This window comes from Phyllobates terribilis, unplaced genomic scaffold, assembly GCF_046119375.1.
Source record: "Phyllobates terribilis strain yellow unplaced genomic scaffold, ASM4611937v1 Scaffold_223__1_contigs__length_3252167, whole genome shotgun sequence".
In the NCBI taxonomy this organism is placed as follows: Eukaryota; Metazoa; Chordata; class Amphibia; order Anura; family Dendrobatidae; genus Phyllobates; species Phyllobates terribilis.
Window position 1 is genome coordinate 1,333,598 of NW_027362983.1, and position 9,107 is coordinate 1,342,704.

The following is a 9,107-nucleotide window of genomic DNA, read 5'->3' on the forward strand; positions in this document are numbered from 1 at the left end:
CCGCTTTGACGGACACATCTATGCGGACAGTCACTGTTGCAAGGGGCAGGGCCTGCTTTTGGCGCCATTCTGGGACTCGGCCCACGACGGGAGGTTCCATTCTGTTGTTCTTTAGCACGCACATAATGGCGCCCGTTCTTCTGGGGCGGGCGCCACATTCAAGGCAGAAAACACTTCTTTAGGCGCACATTACCCGCAGATGGCGGGCTGGTCACGTATCCTGTTCGTGACGCCAAGTGGTGACTCGCTGCCCCCTGGGCCGCGGGGCACACGGCAGCCGGGCCTTATGGCTGCTTTGGGGAATATCACGGTGGCTGGCCCGGGGCGGTCAGTTCAAAAGGGATTATTTATAGGATTTGTCATGAAGCCACCTGTGGTGTCTGGTGAGGATCACCAGTGCTGCAACAGTCCTCTGAGGAAGATGTTAGGGCAGCTAGAGATGGAACGGCTCCCCACAGGTGGAGCGGGCCTCAGGGCAGTGTAAATTGATGGAGGGTGCGCTGGGCATTGTAGTGCAGGGAGGGAAATGGCACCAGTGAAGGAATAGACGGAGGCAACTCAGTGCAGTCGTCCAAGATTTTTATTCACAGTTCTTCAGGAAACACACAAGTGCACGTTACAGGTGAAGGCCTCCCACATTGCGCCGTGTTCACCCTGGCAGGGGTTCAATCCTTCCTCAGGAAGTTTAGGAATGCTTGGCAGAACCCCACTTTCTCGTGTTCCTACTTTGACCGTCTTCACACTAGGTCCTTCTCCCTGCTTCCCTGCGCCTGCCCACTCTCAATCCCGCTCGGGTATGCTGTAGTCCTTCCTGTACGTCGGATCCGGGACCAACCTGACCCCCTGGAGATTAGAATGCGGAAACCGATCCCTCTGTCTTCTGACAGATGCGGGGCGTACGGGTGCTGTCCTGCACGCGCCATACCCCTGGGATCCCTTCTTAGAATGGAGCCTACTCCCTGCTCCCCTCCGGGGCCTCTATCCCGGGCCCTTCTTGTGGAGCAGAGCTCCTGCTGAGCCTCTGCTCCCAGACAGTCCTCACTGACCGTCTGTACTGTACTGACTGACCATTCTGTTCTGAACTGCCACCCTAAGATTGCTTCCCATTATATACCTACTGTGTGCTCCTTCTAACTGCTTCCTCCACCCACACCCACTACTGGTTCCCCCTACCTTTGGGTTTCCCCCACTCCAGCCAGGGACAGGGCTCAGCAGCTGCGCTCTGCATGTTGCCCTTCCAGCCGGTCTGAAGCAGTGTAATGTTGGATGCAGTTGTTTTGGGGGGTTCTCTGCAGCACTCCCATCTTACCTGAGTGAAGGGAGACACCACACCTCTGGGTGAGGTGCAGTACCTCTGTGACGACTGAACCCTCAGGGGCGCCACATGCCCACGATGCAGAAATGCTCCGGATTTTTCCTGAGTGTTTCTGCATCTCCCTGGCAGAAAAAACGCATGCAGATTTTACATGCGTTTTTCCTGCCAGGGACAAACGTAAGTGAAGCGTTTTTCACATGCATATCCGCATGCGGGTTGTCAACCGCTTTCCAAGCGATTTTAGCATCACTTGGAAAGTGCTTGACAACTTGGTCACACTATATAAATCCTTGCAACCGGCATGTATTTATATAGTGTGAACAAGTTAATAGTTGAAAAAAAGAATAAAAATGGTAAAAAAAAAAAAAATAGAATTAGACTTACCGGTAATTCTGTTTCTAAGACCCTCCACGACAGCACACCTGGAGGTAGCCTCCCCATCCTAATTAGGGACAGGAAAACAAGATGTTAAATAGCCCCTCCCTGCTACAATCCCCAGTGTTTTCAAAGGACCACACAGTATGAATGCTCTAAATATTTATTAACACTAAGGATTTTTCCAATCAAAGAAATGGAGGGAACTACCCATGCTGTTGTGGAGGGTCTTAGAAACCGAATTACTGGTAAGTCTAATTCTATTTTCTCCAATCCCCTCCATGACAGCACACCTGGAGTAATACCAAAGAATGAATTTTAGGGAGCGACAACAGCCTGAAGGACTTTCCTTCCAAATGCTAAGGCTATGTGCCCACGTTGCATTTATGAAGCAGAAAATTTCTGCTTCATTTCTGCAAGTCCTCTCCCGGAAAAACGCATGCGGAATTCCGCACGCGTTTATCGCGCATTTTTCGCGCGTTTATCACGCGTTTTCCACATGCGGAATTGCCTTGCGTTTTTTATGCATTGGACAAAGGCAATTCTGCTTGCGGAAACGCAAAATTAAATGACATGCTGCGGATTTTTGAACGCAGCATAAACGCTGCGGAAAAATCCGCAGCATGTGCATAGAACTTGCGGAATCCCATTGGGGACCATGGGGTGCGGGTTACCAAGCGTCTTACAAGCGTTTCCGCTGCGGAAATTCCGCATCAAAAACGCTTGAAAAACGCTACGTGGGCACACAGCCTTAGTCTCTATTAGATATTACATCTAGTCTATAATGTTTAGCAAAGGTATGGACAGACGACCATGTAGCTGCCCTGCAAATCTGCTCAATGGATGCACTAGCTTTTTCCGCCCAGGAGACCGACATAGCTCTAGTAGAAAGAGCTTTCAAGGATTCCAGAGGAGGCAAATCTTGAACTATGTATGTTTCACAAATTGCTTTCTTAATCCAATTTGCTAGCGTATTTTTGCAATTTTCTTTCCTTTATTGGGGCCTCCATATTGGACAGATAGGTTCTGATCCTTCCTCCAGGTTTCAGTCTGCCTCAAATAGCGGATTATAGTCCTTCTTACATTCAACGCGTGGAATTCTTCTTCCTTGCTATTTGATGGATTTTGACAGAATGACGGAAGAATTATGGGCTGAGACATATGAAAATTAGACGACACTTTAGGTAGAAAAGAAGGATCCAACTGGAGGATGATCCTGTCCTCCAAAATACGACAATAAGTCTCTCTGATAGACAGGGCTTGGATTTCACTCACTCTTCTGGCTGTAGTCAGAGCTATAAGCAATGTCACTTTCCAAGACAATTTGTCTATGTGTGCCTCGGCTATTGGCTCGAAAGGATGCATAGTTAGGCCTTTAAGAACTACGTTGAGATCCCAAGGTGGAACTATTTTAGCTCTTGTTGGAATAATCCGAGAAGCAGCTATCATGAACCTCTTAATCCATCTGTTTTGGGCCAAATCAGCATCAAAATAGGAACTTAAAGGCGAGACTTGGACCTTCAGCGTGCTTGGTCTTAATCCTTTAGACAGACCGTTCTGTAGGAAATCCAAGATTCTGGCCACGTCAGGCCGAAAGGGATCTAATGGACGAGGCTCATACCATAGCTTGAAAGCTTTCTAGATTTTTCCATAGATGGAATTTGTGACTGGTTTTCTGTTTTTCTGCAGTGTATGTGACTCGCCCCCAGGGGTGTCGCGGGGCACCCGGCAGCCGGGCCTAAGACTGCCTGCGGGGATTATCGCGGTGGCTGGCCCAGGGCGGTCAGTGCCAAAAGGAATTATTTGTAGGGAATTTGTCGTGACGCCACCTGTGGTGTCTGGTGATGATCACCAGCGCTGCAACAGTCCTCTGAGGCAGATGTCCCGACAGCTTGAGATGGAACTGCTCCCCACAGGTGGAGCAGGCCTCAGGGCAGTATAAATGATGCAGGTTGCGCTGAGGGTTGTGGTGCAGGGAAAGCGATGGCACAGCAGGAGTAACGGACAGAGACAGGGGATTTGCTTCATTACCTTTACTGGTACAGCTGTTAGGTACGGTCCAGGGTACTCCAGATGAAGGGCGCACTTTTGGACTTCTCCCCAGGGAGCGGTTATAGGGCCTCCTGATCTGTGTCTGTCCCTATGTATGCTCCTGGCCAGCCTGCAACTGGGCCTAGCTTATGTGTCCTGCTTTTACTTCACCTGATGCTCAGAAATAGGACCTCTGGTTGGTAACCACTTTCCCTGGATGTCGGGGCCTTCGTGGTTCCTGATCCTGTGTGTGTCTAGCCTTCAGGTTTGCCAGGGACTTGTAGTCCTCCTGGGATTCCGGTTATCCCCACTGGGTGTAAAGGGTCCCTGCAGGCGCGGACCCGGTGTCCGGTAGATATAAAGGGGTGAGCTTACTGTGCTCCTCTGCCCCCTTGGTTTCACTCCCCTTTTTCTCCTTGCCGTCGGCCACACTCGGGGCCCTCACTACTAGGCAGCTGACGTGCTGCGTCTTCACCGCTATCTGAGCGTCGGCACGCTCTCAGGCTCTCTCTCAGCCTGCCTGCTCTGCTCTGACTCTGAGCACTCACTAATCAACTGAGCTGCCTGGCTCCACCTTCCCTATATATATCCCTATCCGGGCTCCCTCTGCTGGTATGAGGTGGAAGGTAGAGATGTTTGTATGTAGTGAGGGCCTCTTGTGGAGAAATCCATCCATGCACCCTTCTGAGTTCTGTGGCACCAATGCACAGCAGGGCGCCACATTTGGATCACCTGTACTGAGAAGCCTCTGGCTTTTCAGAGGGCAGTCTCAGAAGCCAAGCTGCTAGAGCCAAATTCTGAGGGGCCGGATGGAAAATCTGGCCCTAATGCAGCAGATCGTGGATTCGAGGAAGCATCAATGGATCCTCCATTCTTAGACTGCTCAATGTTCCAAACCATGCTCTTTTTGGCCACATTGGAGCTATTAGGATAGTCTTGACCCCTTCCGACCTGAATTTTTGTAAAGTCCTTGGTATTAACAGAATCAGGGGAAAAGCATTAGCGAGCCCAACTTTCCAAGGGTGAGCGAATGCATCTATCCCTGTTGCTGAATCCTCGGGGTTCAAAGAGAAAAAGGCTCTTACTTTTGCGTTTTCCTGGTTCGCAAACAGGTCCACATCTGGGTATTCCCTCTTTTGAACAATCATCTGAAATATCTTCGAGTTCATGCTCGTCTCCCCTGGATGAATGTCTTTTCTGCTCAGAAGATCTGCATGATAGTTGTCGGAGCCTCTCAGATGCAGAGCCGATAAGGATAGTAGATGATGCTTCGCCCAGTGGAAGATCCTTTCGGAGATCATCTGTAACCTCCTGCTTCTTGTACTTCCCTGATGTCTCAAGTGGGCTACAGTTGTCATATTGTCCGAGTAGACTCTGACATGCGACCCCTGAAGCACAGTATTGGCTGCCCATAGGGTTTCTTCCACCACTTTCATTTCTCTTAAGTTTGAGTACTGCTCTGCTATTTCTTGCGACCAGACCCCGTGGAAGGCCACGTGGGAGACTACTGCTCCCCATCCCCTTTTGCTTGCGTCTGTTTTGACGGATAACAAGGGAAGTTTAATCCATGCTGAACTTTTCTCCAGATTTCCTGGACAGAGCCACCAATTTAAAGATGCTTTCACCTTCTCTGGCAGATGAATTCTGTTGGAGAGGGAACTTGGAGATCTGTCCCAACAGGAAAGGATGTAGTTTTGAAGGACCCTTGAATGCGCTTGAGCCCAAGGTACCGCCTGAATAGATGAGGTCATGGACCCGAGGACGGACATGGCGAATCTTAATGACACTCCGCTCTGGTTCTTTAGTGCATAAACTTTCGACCTCAACTGAATCTGCTTCTCTTTTGGCAGAAAAGAGGCTTGTTGCTGAGAATCCAGGAGAATTCCCAAGAAGGTCTTCCTGGTGGAGGGAATCAGATCTGACTTTTGGTAGTTTATCAACCATCCCAAGGATTCCAGGATCTGGAGGGTCATCTGGAGGTCTCTTTCCAAACTTGAAACCGAGGGAACCATCACCAAAAAATTGTCTAAATATGGCACGATGCAGATATTCAGTTTCCTTAGATAAACCTACTACCTCTGCCATGATCTTTGTAAACAGGCGGGTTGCTGACGAAATGCCGAAGGGGAGTACATTGAATTGAAAATGAAGTACCTCTCGGTTCTGAGTTACAGCAAATCTGAGAAATTTTCTGTAATCCGGATGAATTGGCACGTGGTAGTAAGCCTCTGGCTGGTCTACTGTTGCCACGACAAATCCTTTTCCAATCAACGGAATCGTGGACTTTATCGACTCCATCTTGAACCTTCTGTATTTCACATATTGGTTGAGATGTTTCAGATTAAGGATTATCCTGTAAGAACCTGAGACCTTCCTTAGCAGAAACACCCGAGAATAGTGTCCTTCTCTTTGTTCCATGGATGCACTGGTGAAATGACTCCCGAGTGTTGAAGCTTCTGAAGACCTAACTAGAGATGAGCGTTGTTCGACTCGAACTGTTCGCCAATCTCAAATTCGAGCTGTTTTGGGCGGTGTTCGAGCCGTTCGGCGAACACGAACGATTTGAAAAAAATTCGGCTGTTCGAGGTTATGTTCGATAACTGTTCGTGCACCAAAATCATAACTGGATTTTTTCTCAGTCATGCTGAAAATTAATGTTAATACGCAGTTTGAGTGTACAGCGGGGCGGGGGGAGGGGCAGGGGATGGATCTCTGCAGGAATAATGAAGATCTCCATTTTTCTTTCTCTTTCCCGCATTTACAGTGGGGAGGTGCAGTCTGTCAGCCTATCAGCAGCGCACACACGGAGCGAAGTGCTTTTTTTCACACAAGCAAGGGCATGTGTCATTGGCAGTGTATGTCACATGTCCTTGCCCTATAAGACCCAGCCATTTTCCCCGTCGCCACCATTTTCTCACTGTTGCAGCTGCGTGTTAGACGGCACCGCTGTAGCTGTGTGCGCTATACCTTGTTAATTTAAAGCCAATTTTAGCACAAATCTACAGATAGCTTGGGAGTAGGGAAGAGTTGTGATTGCAGTCCTTTTAAGGACTAGGTTACAGCATTTCCTACGACTTTTATCAGGCAGGTCTGTGCTCTTAAATAGATAGGTTGGGAGTAAAGACTAATTGTAATTGCAGTCCTTTTCAGGACTAAGTTAGATCAGTTCCTATCAGTTTTTGCCAGGCAGGTCTGTGCCAGTGCTCTGCAAGTTTTTTTCACAGCATTTGGCTAAATCTAGCAAAGCTAATCCTTTTTGGCCTATTGCAGAGTGTGTTAGTCAGTGGAGTAGCCTATCTTTGTTGCAAGCTACACCACCTGTGTATAGAATACCATTTTTTTTACTGCACCTAGTGAAGTAAAACCTTTTGGGCATAGCATCATTCTATTAGTCCATCTATACTAACCTCCATCAGGTTGCAAACTGAATATAATTTTTTTCTGCATCTAGCTCTGAAAAAATATTTGGGCTTCTAGCAGTGTGTGGGACTTGTTCTATTAGTCCATCTATACTGACCTCCATCAGGTTGCAAATTGAATATAATTTTTTTCTGCATCTAGCTCTGAAAAAATATTTGGGCTTCTAGCAGTGTGTGGAACTTGTTCTATTAGTCCATCTATACTGACCTCCATCAGGTTGCAAATTCAATATCATTTTTATCTGCATCTAACCCAGCCAATAGTTTTGGCCTAATACCACAGTTTGGCCACTCAGCTCTGCTCGGTTCCCATCCATTGTTTTTTTGTGCAAACAACTCCAGAGTTGTGAATTAGTTAACCACCAAAATGAGTGGAAAAAGGCCTGCTGCTGGTGGAAAGGGGAATAGGCGTGTTGGGAAGGGGAAAAAAGGTTGTGTCTGTGGGGTAGGTGTTAAAGCAACAGTAACATCTGCAGAAGAAAGACCATCTTCCAGCCAAACTAAAATGTCTACTTCTTTTAGCGGACAATGCGATAAGATCCCTTTCTTACGGCCACGCCAATCGCTACAAATTCCAGATGAGGCACAAAAACAGCAGGTGCTTCAATGGATATCAAGTGCTCCTTTAAGTGGGCTCTCCTTCACCTCAACTTCAACATCACAAATACTCCAGTCCTCAGAGGTGTCACCCCAATCGCACTTGCTTCCTCACAGCTCCCAAATCTCCAGCTGCCCGTCTGAGTATGAGGTAGAACAGATGGTTGAGTCTGCAGAGCTGTTTACTCATACTATAGCCTGGGAATCAGAGGTCGTCTCCAGCGCTTCTGTGAATCCAGACGAGGAAATGATCTGCACTGATGCCCAGAATCTTTATGAGTCGGATCCAGGACCAGACGCAGAAGGTTCTGACCATAATGTAGACCCTCATTCCCAAACTGTAACTCCTGTTGGTGGAGACAATGAGGAAGACGATGATGAGACTCAAATACCTGATTGGAGCGACAACTTTAGTTTTTTGTCAGGGCAGGAACAGGTTGGCTCTGAGGACGACGGGTGTGATAACGCACAGGGTGATGATGATGAGGTTGGAGATCCCACTTACTGTCAACCCACAGTCAGCCAGTCGATGAGGTCAGCAGAGGAGGTGGAGGAGGATGCTAGTGACGACGAGGTCAGGTTGCGCCTTCCTGGACAGAGACGTAGTACTGGAAGCACGTCAACAACTGCATCCTCAAACACAACTCTGCCTCTCACCACAAGTCGTGGTGGCTCTTCAGGTCGCATGGGTGCTAAGCCTTGCATAGCCTGGGCATTTTTTCAGATCGATAAAGATGACCCAACTCGTGTTATCTGTAACATTTGTCAGCAAAAGCTAAGTAGAGGCCAAAATATACATAGTTTGAGTACTTCATGCATGAACCGGCACATGGACATGAAGCATAAGTTGCAGTGGGAAGCTCACTGTGCTACAATGCGGCCTAGCCGGCCGGGCCAACCACCGTCTGCCATATCTTGTGCATCCGCGGCCTCTGTGACTGGGGGGACAGCAGTCACACCTGTTTTGGGGCGAAGACCTGCCACCTCTTTACCCGCAACAGCCAGCGTGATTGGCAGGTCATCATTTTCTTTGGAGGTGGTAACACCAGCTGGTGTTGAGCGCTGTCCGACATCGATAGCACCACCTTTGGATCAAGGCAACCTAACATGTCCGCCTGCATCTTCCTCACAGACCGGCAGTTTGCCGGGGACACCCTTATCAACCCCGTCTAAGCACAATAGCCAGCCCTCGGTCCCTCAGATGTGGACAAGTAAAAGACCATTTCCTCCTAGCCATGAGAAAGCTAAGAGGTTGAATTTCACCATCTGCAAGCTCTTGGCTACAGAAATGCTGCCTTTCCGCCTGGTGGACACAGAGGATTTTCGAGACCTTATGTCCGTCGCAGTGTCCCAGTACCAGATGCCCAGTC